Source organism: Hyla sarda, chromosome 6 (assembly GCF_029499605.1).
Source record: "Hyla sarda isolate aHylSar1 chromosome 6, aHylSar1.hap1, whole genome shotgun sequence".
Lineage (NCBI taxonomy): Eukaryota > Metazoa > Chordata > Amphibia > Anura > Hylidae > Hyla > Hyla sarda.
This window is the reverse complement of record NC_079194.1, coordinates 275,398,855-275,412,071: the sequence shown is the minus strand read 5'-3', so window position 1 is coordinate 275,412,071 and position 13,217 is coordinate 275,398,855. Positions and strand designations below refer to the sequence as shown.

The 13,217-nt window shown below is 41.1% G+C and overlaps 1 protein-coding gene across 2 annotated transcripts in view; it reads right to left on the bottom strand.

Annotated features, from left to right (window-relative positions):
- PC (pyruvate carboxylase) overlaps positions 1-13,217 on the bottom strand; it is a 537,865-nt gene that overhangs the window by 73,993 nt on the left and 450,655 nt on the right. The window lies entirely within an intron of this gene.

Below are 13,217 nucleotides of genomic sequence, written 5' to 3'. Positions count from 1 at the left end.
CGCTCCTCCCCCAGCTCTCCGAACATTTCTGAAGCTAGAACTCGGGGAGGGCAGAGCAAGGGGAGGGAGAAGGTCCACGCCCCCTCGCTGAGCTCGGCTGGATGCAGATCTCTACGGCACGCCCCCTTCCTGAGGACATAGATCTCCACGGCAGGTCCCTCCCTCATCTCCCCGAGCTGAAGACGTAAATCTCCACGGCAGCTCCCTCCCTCATCTCCCCTCCCTGAGGACGTAGAGCAGTGCTCCCAATGAGCTCTATGTGTAAAGGGGGACATACTGCACGGGCTAAAGGGGGACATACTGCACGGGCTAAAGGGGGACATACTGCACGGGCTAAAGGGGGACATACTGCACGGGCTAAAGGGGGACATACTGCACGGGCTAAAGGGGGACATACTGCACGGGCTAAAGGGGGACATACTGCACGGGCTAAAGGGGGACATACTGCACGGGCTAAAGGGGGACATACTGTTCAGGCTAAATGTCCCCCTTTAGCCCGTGCAGTATGTCCCCCTTTACACATAGAGCTCATTGGGAGCACTGCTCTACGTCCTCAGCTCGGGGAGATGAGTGAGGGGACCTGCCGTGGAGATCTATGTCCTCAGGGAGGGGGCGTGTCGTAGAGATCTGCGTCCAGCCGAGCTTAGGGAGGGGAGATGAGGGAGGGGGCATGAACCTTCTCCCTCCCCTTGCTCTGCCCTCCACAGTTCCAGCTTCGGAACTGTTCGGAGAGCTGGGGGAGGAGCGGATCTACGGGGGCGCAAAAAAACCACCTCACACCGGCAGCTCATGATGTCACGCCCCTCCCCCTCAATACAAGTCTATGGGAGGGGTCATGTTTTCTGTATTTCCTTAGTCTTTCACAGGTGATATAATTATGGTCAGGGAATCAGGCATCACCACAGTTATATCAACTGTGAAAGACTAAGGAAAACCTGAAAACATGACCTGTTGGGGGTGCTTGAGGACCACTGGTCTATGGGATTGTCTCGTCATCTTTTTTTCCCCACTTGTTCTAACAACGTGTTGGGGTCTGAACACTAAGATACTGGCCAATCAATATTTTTGATGTCTTTAAGACATGTCAAAATATTTTTTAAAGCAACAGGTACACTTAAAAAAGAAAAAAAACTTTCATCATTTTGTAGCTGACTACAACACAGATCATTGGGACAGTCCCCTGCATCTTCTCCCTGCCCCACAAACCTTGGTTGATATATCTATTCTTGTTTGGGTATAGGGATCAAATCAAGGCTGATGAGGGAGCAGGAGCTCTCGGGGAATACACTGAGGACTTGCGATTAAGGCAGCATGAAAGTGATAATAGGTTCCCTTTAACCTCTTGAAGACGAAGGGCGTACCTGTACGACATTGTCCCACTCCCCTTCTATGACGCACACTCAGGAGCCCCTACCCAAATAAAAGTTTGAATCACCCCCCCCCCCCTTTCCCATAAAAAAAAATATATATATAAATAAATATGTAAACAAAAATAAAAAAACATGTGGTATCGCCGTGTGCATAAATGTCTGGACTATAAAAATGTAATGTTACTTTAACTGCATGGTCAATGGCGTATACGTAATTGCGTATTTTTGGTCACTTTGTATATCCTAAAAAACATGTAATGATGATCAAAAAGTCCCCCCCCCCTCCACTTTTCTTTTTTTGTGATTTTCAGCTTTCTGGAGGTCTTGTTCTTCGGTTCACTCTAAGGGAGCTCCGGAGAGCTAGGAAGGGCATTTCCTGGGCAGGCCTGATGTCATATGAAGCCCTGCTGGGGAATACTTCTTCACTCCCTGTTCAATGCTGCACCGGAGCACGCATAGCGCAGGGAGCCAATCGCGGCAGGCTGTCTTTGAATCCTCTCCTCTCTGTTTTGCACAGCACGTGAAACAGAGAGGAGGGTGATTGGAGCCCCTGGGAACCCCCGGTGGTCAGGAATATAGGACATTAAAAAAGGTTATTTAGAAGATTTTTCAAACGAGTACATTAGAAAGTTTATTGATTTTAGACAATCTAACAAATATAAAAAAGAAGTTCAAATGACAGTGTCCATTTAAAGAATAATCCAGAGGTTCTTGTGTATGCCTTTCCTGTTTTAGCTGATGTGGCTGGCATGCCTTTTTAGCAATACTGATTCCTATCATCACTAAAATGATTTTCTCATGCTGCCTACATTTCCCCAAAATCATCTGGCTTTGCAGAAAGAGGAGGTGGAGTCTCATCACTGCACCTGGTTAAACTCCAGCAAATAAAACTCATAAGTGGGTTGGGGGCTGACCCAAGAGTGACACATGAATCACTGCAATTTTCTGTGGGTCTGACTGGTGATTACATGATTAAGTTACAGTAATAAAATGCATGGTGCAGCAGTGCTGGAATGAAACAGATAGTGTTGTAGGACTAGTGATGGTGAGCGTGCACGATACAGGCATAAAAACTAAAATCAAAACAAACAGTGGGCTTCTTTAAATAGATCTTTAAGATACATATATATGCATATGGAGGTTTGCTCTCCTTAGGTCTTTGAAATGTCTGGATAACAGACTGCCCTTTTATGCTATATTCACCTACTGCAGATTTGCAGAATTTCTGCGACTGAAAATAATCTCCATTTATCTGAATGAGGCTGTTTTGGTGGCAGGTTTACAGATTTCTGCAAGGACTGTTCAGAGGAAAGGAGCAGCTTCAGAAATTTCTGCAACAAATCTGCCACATGTGAATTCACTTTATATGTACACGCTTGAGATGCAAGTTAAATCTGTATTCATCTTGTCTATCGGCTTCAGCCTTGCTGTAAAATTCAGGGTAATTGTATCTTGTCTTTACAATTTTGAGAATGATAGGTTTTTCTGCAGCCGGTGCTTCTACCGTAAGATGTGATTTATTTTAATGGCTTTTTGGAGATCTTTAAATGTGCATATGCCCTACCAAGCAGTTATAAGTGCACCTACCAGCTCACTAGGATGGTTTACATTATTAAACAGTGCTTGTGGCTATAGGGAGAAGATATCAGTGTTTCAATGTGTGCTTGATAACAACCAGTTAAAACGTCAGTGAATTATAAGATTAAACTAAAGCGTACCTGTCATGTCAGGTAACTTTTCAGGATAAGCTGCCTTGGGTGTGTATATATGAGAAGCTGCACTTTTTTCTGGCCATTATTAAACTTGCATATGACATTTTCATCAGATTTTTTCTCTGCAGGCTTCCTCTTTAATTTGCAGTTCACCCAGAACTGGTGGGTGGAGCTCCCCCTCCCTAGACTTGTGTTGCTTGTCTTGTGCACACGAGACAAAGGTGTGCTGATTTTCAGAGTGGATGAGTTAAAGGGGTACTCCGATGGAAAACTATTTTTTTTTCTACTTAAAATTCTTCCAGTACTTATCAGCTGCTGAATACTACAGAGGAAGTTCATTTCTTTCTGAATTTCCTTTCTGTCTGACCACAGTGCTCTCTGATGACACCTCTGTCCATTTTAGGAACAGAGTAGGAGCAAATCCCTATAGCAAACCTATCCTGCTCCGGAAAGTTCCTAAAATGGACAGAGGTGTCAGCAGAGAGAGCACTGTGGTCAGACAGAAAGGAAATTCAAAAAGAAAAGAACTTCCTGTGGAGCATACCACAGCTGATAAGTACTGGGAGAATTAAAGGGGTAGTCCAGTGGTGAAAAACTTATCCCCTATCCTAAGGATAGGGGATAAGTTTGAGATCGCAGGGGGTCCGACCGCTGGGGCCCCCTGCGATCTCTCTGTACGGGGCCCCGGCTCTGCGCCGAGATAGCGGGTGTCGACCCCCGCACGAGGCGGCGGCCGACACGCCCCCTCAATACATCTCTATGGCAGAGCCGGAGATTGCCGAAGGCAGCGCTTCGGCTCTGCCATAGAGTTGTATTGAGGGGGCGTGTCGGCCGCCGCCTCGTGCGGAGGTCGACACGCCCCCTTCCAGCGGGCTGTCGGGGCTCCGTACAGGAGATCGCAGGGGGCCCCAGCGGTCGGACCCCCCGCGATCTGCAACTTATCCCCTATCCTTAGGATAGGGGATAAGTTGCTCACCACTGAATCACCACTGGACTACTCCTTTAAGATTTTTATAAAGAAGTAATTTACAAATCTGTTTAACTTTCTGGCACCAGTTGATGACATTTTTATTTTTTCCAGGGAAGTACCCCTTTAAGCAGCAGGATGCAGAAATAGTTTGATAAAAGGAGAAAGAAGCATTTCTGTTTAATAAGATATATTACTAAGTTTCTTATAATTGCTTGTACTATTAATCTATGAAAAGTTTGTTCAAAAGACACAGGTCGACATTTATCATTGTCTTTAGACTGTTTTTTGTGTCTACAAAAAGGCGCAAGCAGGGTTTATTTGCGCCTTTTTTGCGCCTTTTGGTTTACACATTTCTGCTGATTTTGAGTTGCAATCCACAGATTTTGGCAATACACACGATATGGAAGGGTTTTATGAACTTTACCTTTTTGTGTAAAGGCACAAAAAAGGTGCAAAGCCACTGAAAAGTCTCTAAAACTACACCAGCCCAGACTTAGCTGAGCTTTTTGGTGTATGTGAAGAGTAAAATTCCAGAAAATGTGACCTGCACAAAATGTATCAAATGCTCTGTGACCATTTAATAAATTTGGTGCTCCTACACATTACCAGCACACAAAAAAGGTGTAGAAAAATGCTTCACTTACATCTACTATGATAAATGCTTCACTTACACCTACAATGATAAATGCTTCACTTACACCTACATTGATAAATGCTGGCCACAGTGCCTATTTAAAGCATAGCTGTTGTTTTCGATAAGGAAGAGAGGAGTAGCACTTTTTATGGTCATTATAGATTATATCATAAAATAGATTATTGCTCTGAAGGCTTCATCTATAATTTTCAAATCTCCCTGAATTAGTCGGTGGAGCTTTATAATACACTAAAAAAAGGCCTCAGCTTGTATTGGATTTTAAAACTCAAACACTGGGTCAAGAGATCATATCTATTATTTACAGTACACTTCTGTGTAGTTTCTTTGCAGCTCTGAACTATTTTCCTCCTATCCCCATAGACATATACTGGCACCATGTAATCTGATATCTCAGTGAGCTGCAGCTCCATTTTGTAAACACAGTACAGAAATTAATTTAGAGCAAATTTTTTTTCTCAGATAAGATATATTGCAAAGTTTCTTATATTCACTTGGACCATTACATAGTATATGGCTTGTCACCTCTGGAGACTAAACCTTTTTTTTCTCCAGGCAAAGAGAATTCCCTGTTGTACTTTGGGGTAGTTTCACATAAACTAGCTTTTCAGTTGTCCAGTTATAAACTTGAATAAGTTGATCATGTCCCCCGTTAAACGTTTCTTCACAAGACTAAACAAATTATTTTGATCTCCCGATTGAACTAAGATGCTCGATGCTCCTTTTAGCTTTGTCGTGCATTTTTGTATCTTTTCCAGCTCCAGGGCATCCATTATATGACACTATGAATTCTACGATTCACTTTAGTCTGTTCTGTATTTTATGATCTACAAGTATAAAAGATCGTTCTCTACCAGTGACTCTCTCAGTTTAACCCCCCCAAGAGATATGATGCATGCAGGTTTTTTGTATCCAGATGCATACATTTATCCACAGTGAACCGCCTTTGCCAAGTGGATGCCCAGACACTCAGTGTGTCCATCTTGTATCGTATGCCCGTCTTCTATAGACTTTTGCAAAAATGACAGTGCTGTCAATCCCATCTAACTGAATGTTATATTTACTATTAATACATAAATAAGTCTGACCTAAACTTGATTACAAGAAACTAGGGAATTGAAACCCACAAAGAAACAAGGGAATTGAAACCCACAAAGAAAACGACACTCCACTCTTAGTAAATCAGGGCCACTGAGTATATCGGCAAAACAGTATGCTGATAGTACAGCTCTGCATACTTGTGCCATGTCTACTGACATTGACTACACTTGGTCAATTTCCAAGAATATACAGCTTTACATAGGAATCCAAAGCACAGGTGACTGCATTTCTGAGTTGAACATAAATCTTTATATGCATGGAGACCGACTAAACTATGCTCAGTCAATTGAAATCAATAGGACTCGTCAAGGGTATGTGTTGGCATACCATTCTGCCGGTATGCCAAGGTATACCTCGAATGCTGGCTGCTTTATTTATGTAAACATAGACTGAAATGGGCAACATGCATTGCATTTGAAGTTAGTGACCATATATCTTCTGCCATCATTAAAACATGTTACAAAATAGAAGCGGCAAGAATCCAGGCGATGGGAGTCAAACTGGGCAGTAGAATGAAGGCAATACAGTGCTCTGTTGAGTGATATGCCCTTCAGCTCATAGAAGCTAAAAAGAAACAGTCAGTACTCCATAGGGTAGTGTCACTAAGGTACCAGTGAGATTTTCAAGTCATAAAAGTACAAATTGTGACAAATAAAATAAAAATTTATGAATTCATCAATTCAGTCCTCTGTGCGAGGATAAACATGTATCTATTTCACAAGTTTGATCTTTTTGACTATAGCAAAAAAAATATATACATATAATGTAGGCGCATGAGTACTATTCAGCGTTATTGACTATTCATACATCACACCGTGAGTTCCAGAAGTCACGTCGTGTTGGGGCACTGATGTGAAAGGAGTTTGATATTTCACGTTAATGATAGTCCTCCGCTACGATGCAGCAGGAATCAGTCTTCTACATCTTAAAAAGCATTTAAGAAATGTCAACCTTCATTAGAAGGTTCGTCAATCAAATGCCACAGTTGACTCACTAACATGCGTCGCTGTCACTTGTTCGGTTGTTGCACTCGGCACACTTAGGGAAGAAACAAATTGCACTTTCCAAAGAGTAAAAACAAGTCTATCAGAATGAAGGCATCATAAAAATAGCATGAAGCAATCACTTTAACCGTACTGTGTTATGGAGAGAACAAAACCTCATATTTCTTCTACAAGGTTGCAAGAATTTAAGAAGGCAGAACCCTGAAATTACTGGGCCAGAAACTATGCAGAAGGATCTCAACTGAACGCAATGTCAATCTGCTGCTACTACGGCTGGCAGGACACATTCATAAGACATGGGTCACTTTACAAATTATAATAGAAAAAAATCACCAACACTTTCTCCTTGGGAAAAATGGGCACTGCCCTGGGAAACTCACGATTATTAAATAAAATAGAAGTATTTATTTAAAATCACAACGCGTTTCAAAGCCGAGCCGTCTTTTCTTTAGGCACCTGAAGAAGAAGCTGGACCGGCTTTGAAACATGTTGTGCTTTTCAATAAAAAATACTTTTATTTTATGTAGTAATTGTGAGAGTCCTGTGGCTGCACCCATTTTTTCCCAAGGAGGAAGTGTTGGTGGCTATTTTCTATTGTCTTCGGGAGGAGCAGAAGCCTTACTGTGGTTTGATTGTGAACCTTTGCATGCTATTATGAGTTGTGCCGACTGTTGCACAACTCATATAGGTGAGTGTTTTTTTTTTTCTTGTATCTACGTTCTACTCACTATTACGGAGGATCCTACATGTTTTTGCTACTTGTCTCTATAGGCTTTACAAATTAAGAGTGTGCATTTTAGCTCTGGGCACAGGTTGATGCTCTAAATTAGAGAAATGTAAGTGGGCACAGTAATGAGAAAGGATTGTCTTGAGTTAGATTAATTCAACCACAATGTGTACAGGCAGAGAGGTTGGTACTTCGACCTCGATATATCAATACGATATATCAATACAAATCACCAGATGATGACTACTCAAAATCGTCAGGTCCCCTGTGCTTGACCACTTTAACAGGATTTGGTTTTAGGTTGCATGATGAGAGGTTTAGATATTTTCTTGAAACAAAAGAACATACCATCTAAATGGGTTATTTAAATTTTAACCTTCTTCTGGAACAAGAGGGGGTCACCTAGCCCCCCACCCCCACCCCTCCAATAGCCCTTTCCCTTCAGTTAAAAATATGTGTAGCTCAATTTACATATTTTTTATGGTTTGTTAATATTTTTGCTCAACAATAATAATTTTTACCAGAATAAAAGGAGGTCTAAAAATGAACTAAAAAGCATACAGGGGCTTACAGAAGGAAATTATTAGAGATGAGGAACTTACAGTAAATTTGATTTGTCACGAACTTCTCGGCTCGGCAGTTGATGACTTATCCTGCATAAATTAGTTCAGCTTTCAGGTGCTCCCGTGGGCTGGAAAAGGTGGATACAGTCCTAGGAGAATCTTTCCTAGGACTGTATCCACCCTTTCCAGCCCACGGGAGCACCTGAAAGCTGAACTAATTTATGAAGGATAAGTCATCAACTGCCGAGCCGTGAAGTTCGTGACGAATCGAATTTACTGTAAGTTCGCTCATCTCTAGAAAATATCACTATTTTACATAATTGAATACATAATCAATGGTTTTGGATGGAACCATCGTGAGACAATGGCCCTAATTTACTATTGTAAACCCAACAATAGTTGGGTTCTGTGCCCAAATTTGCAGCTGAATAAAAAAAAAAAAAAAAAAAAAAAAAAAAAACAAGACTAACTTTCCATTTTACTTAGAAAAAAGGTGCGTGGTCATCTGGAAAAGGGGGGCGTGTCACCGACATTTTCACAAAACCCAACATATTTAAGGTTTCCACAGAAAATGTGGTGGATTTGAGCTGAGGAAAACCCGACAGATCAGAGCATGTGTGAAAAAGTAAAATGTAGGGAAAAGTGCAAAATCTAGGGAAACTTTAGTAAATACAGTGAAAACATACTTGTTGGGAATTAAAACCCACAAAGAAAACTACACTCTACTCTTATAATACAGGGCCTATAGTCATAAGGTTTTATTGTTGGGGATCTCTGTTCTGAGACCCCCACCGATCACTAAAAAAAAAAAAAAGAGCACTATGATGAGCCCTGTGGCTTTTTGTATCTGAAGAGGTACAGTGCCTTCATTCTAACATTACTTTGACATAGCAAGAGATTTTAAAGGGGTTCTCCGGTGTTTACACATCTTTTCCCCTATCCAAAGGATAGGAGATAAGATGCCTGATCACGGGACTCCTGCCGCTGGGGACCCCCGGGATCATGCATGTGGCACCCCGTTTGTAATCAGTCCCCAGAACGTGTTCGCTCCGGGACTGATTACAGGCGACCACCGGGCCGGCGTGTGACGTCATGCCTCCGCCACCGTGTGACGTCACGCTCCGCCCCTCAATGTAAGCCTACGGGAGGGGGCGTGACTGTTGTAAACCAACATAGTCCAAAATATCCTATTATCATGACTTAAAGATCTGAATTTGTTCAATTCGTAAATGTCATGCCAGAACATGATCTGATATTTAGTTAGTGTCATAAATAACAATTTCTACAGTTCTAAAATATTGAAAACATCTCAAAAGTCTGTGATGTGACCTTCACTGTGACCTATTACTGTAACATATTTTTTGACTCACATGTTTTGGCAGGGTTAAAGAGTCATCATTAAATCTCCAAGATATTTAGCATGTTCCTACAGCTGTTCTATTGAACCCGTAAAACATTAAACCACAGGGGAAGTGTTCATTGTGAAGTGCTGTGAAAAGGCAGCACCATGTAAGCGATCTGGTCATTGATAGATAATAGCCACAAGATCACCTAGAGATTGGTAAATGCTGGGAAAGGTCAACTGGTTTCCCAACGTCTACTGGAAGATATAGCCTCTAAACTACAATAGATCATAAATAAACTACAAAGTATTACTAGATTTCACAATACCCTAGATCTAGATGTCCTTAGTTTGAAGACCACTGCCCTAGATTAATAGGCTACCCAGATTACCATGAGTCCTAAAATCTTCTATAATAAAACTATAAGGGTTAATTCACACCACATAGTTTTCAAGTTTCGCTAGGAAATTCCGATGCAGCATGAGTCCTATTGCTGTCAATGGGATTCTACCGCACAGTACACACTGCAGAATTTCAGTAGTGAAGCTTTCCGCCAAGAAAATTCATCCACTTAAAGAATGAACCTATTCAATCATTAGGTGGATTCACTCACATACATACCAGATATATTATTTAAAGGGGTACACCTGTGCCCCAGCGTTCTGAACTTGTGTGTTAAGAATGCTTGGAAAGGGCAGCTGTGATCATGACAACGCCCCTCGTGATGTCACACCACACCCCCTCCATTCATGTCTATGGGAGAGGGCATGACAACCATCATGCCCCGTCCTATAGACATGAATGGAGGGGGTGTGGCATGACATCACGAGGGGGCGTTGTCGTGACGTCACGATCACGGCCGTCCACTCCAAGCGTTCTGAATAAAAAGTTCAGAACACTGGGGCACAGGAGTACCCCTCTAAATCTACTTCTTTAACCAATTGGTAGTAGAGTAAAAATCATCTGGCCATGCCTCTAATAACCTATTAGTCCTATCACCCATTCCTGACTCAAAAGGAGAAGTGAAACAGCTGACCGGAATTTTGTCAGGCCCTATTTACACCACATTTTTGCATCCTATTAAACCGTACTGTTTTTATTTAAGATTTTAAATTGGTAGCATTTAAAACAGGATGTGGTGGATTTGAGTTGAGCAAAACCCTACAGATCAGAGCATGTTTAAAAAAAGCAAAATGTAGGGACAAGTACAAAATGTAGGGAAAGCTTAGTAAATACCGTGGAAAAAAAATTGTAGGGAATGAAAGCTCACAAAGAAACCTACACTCCACATCAGGGCCATTATCTTTATTCTGTGGGTCCATACAATTACAACGATACCCAATTTATATAGGTTTTGTTTTATTTTTCTAGTGGAAAAAAATGATAACTTTTGGTAAGAATAGGTTACATAAAATTTTAGTACGCCGAAAATTGGCCCCCTATCACTTTTTTTTTTTTTTTTTCTGCATACGGGCTCATGTTTGGTGCCCTGATCTGTAGTTTTTAATGGTACCATGTTTTTTTTATGGACTTTTTGATAACTTTATAAAGATTTTTTTTCCTGCTATATGAAGTGACCAAAAATGCACAATTCTGGACTTTGGTATTTTTTTATGTTTACGCCATTTACCATGTGGTTTAATTAACATTATATTTTAATAATCCAGCAGTGATACCACATATGTTTATTTTAATTTTAGCTTTACATTATTTTATCTATAAAATGGCAAAAGGGGGGGGGGGTGATTCAAACTTTTATTAGGGGGAGGGGTTATACATATTTATAACTTTTTTCATTTTTTACATTTATTTTTAGTCCCCAGTAGGGGACTATTACATGGAATCTCTTGCTTTCTAACATTGATCGATGCTGGACTCTTACACAGCATTGATCAGTGTATTCTGCCAAAGCAGGCTAGAGCAACACAAGGAAAATCCGACTTTACAGAGGAAGGTAGGGACCCTCCGGGTGCCAGTTAAGGTGATCAGGACAGCACAATTGACCCGCAAATGGTCCCGATCACGCATAGCAACCAGCCACTAACATTAAGTTGCCGGTTTTAGGTCCCGCAATCCGCTTGGGATTAATAGCCTCGCAGCTGCGACCCCTGGCTGTTGATTCCAGGATGATGTCACAATCGCACTCCGTAGCAGCTCTCCCCTTTCCAGGACATACCCATACGTCTTGGGTAGGGAAGATGTTAAAAGGGGTACTCTGGGGGGGAAAAAAAATCAATTCAATCTTTATATTTCTCACATATCTGGCCTAACATGTGGAGACACAGGAGAGTCCAGGCTGCCTTAATTCTTATACTAAAAAGAAGGTCTGATACTTACTTTGACCATAAAATATTACAGAACATATGCATTGTTATAAGACATAACTCCGTAATATGATGATGTAAGAAGCATATTCATTTTTAGGATAAAACTGTAATCGCAATCAGGAGAATGTTCAAGATTTTCCTTCTTCACTTGTAAAATATTACAATATGGTTTCTACACTGTAGCCATTGGTGGCCAACTCCATAACACAAACTGAAGCAAACACAGCAACCCAAACCTGCTCTGAAGAGCAGAGATCTGACAGGTTAATGTGGAGCAACATGGACATTTTGTCTTAACAGCTTTTTATGTATGAGGCCATTATGTATAAGTAGGGGGAAGAAAATGGATGTTGGAAATTATGCATCATGGCAGGTAACCAAAATAACACATTAGCTATTCATTCTATTTCTTTCCACAGTGTTCAATTTCAGATGGTCGCTGGTAAGAGAGTAACATTATACAATGACTAGAGGCCTTTTAAGCAGTTTTTTCCTGGACTAAAACATTCATGGCGTGCCCTCAGGATAGGACATCAATGTTTAATTTTCAGGACTACTGGGCGCCCCCCACCGATCATTTTAATAGCACCAACATATTGTGCAGCACTGAGGAACAAACAAGTATAAAAATGAGTTACCAAAACAAATAGACAAAAGAAGCGCGGTCTCAAGTATAAATGGTGGAATCACACCTGCTGTTACTGATGCAGCTTTTTCAGTGAAACGCAGAGGTGCATACAAAGGTAAGAGAAGGATCAGTGGTCACAGGCTATGTTCACGCATAGTATTTTGGCATGTATTTTGGTGAAGACAATACATATAATGTGCAATAAGCAACTCCGATAAATGAAACTGATTTCATTCCCAGAAATGTCTGCAACAAATCTGCTAAGTGTGAACTCTAAAACTTGTCTTTTTGGATGCACTTTCAGCTGTGGCTCAAAATTTTGTGCCAAAAACACATATATGGTGCCAATGTAGTCCTTGCGACTACACCCTCTATTGTTGACAAGAGGAATATAAAAATGTCTTAGATTTAAAGATAAGTCCTTGGAGACATCAGAGTGTCACACATGACTTTATAGGGCTACAGGGACACATCCACTTCAGACTGCATTTATCTAGCCTAAATTGAATCGGATAACCAGTTTGGACCCAAAACAAATTACGAGAAATGTGCTCCTCCCTAGTTAGAATACCAGGATAGGCATAATACCATTCAGGAGGCTGGCTTACGAAAGTCATGTGAGGAATATATTCAATACAAGATTTGATGCCTTGAGAAAACACCTTAAAAGTCAAGTGCTCAGAACGTGTAAAGCTATTCATTAAGGTTAATTTTTAAGACAAAACGTCAAGTGGAAAAGTACAAATAGAGGCCATCTAATCTGTTTCATCCTCAAAAACTAAAGCTGGTGATATGAAAAGCAGCAGAATGTCCCTTGAAA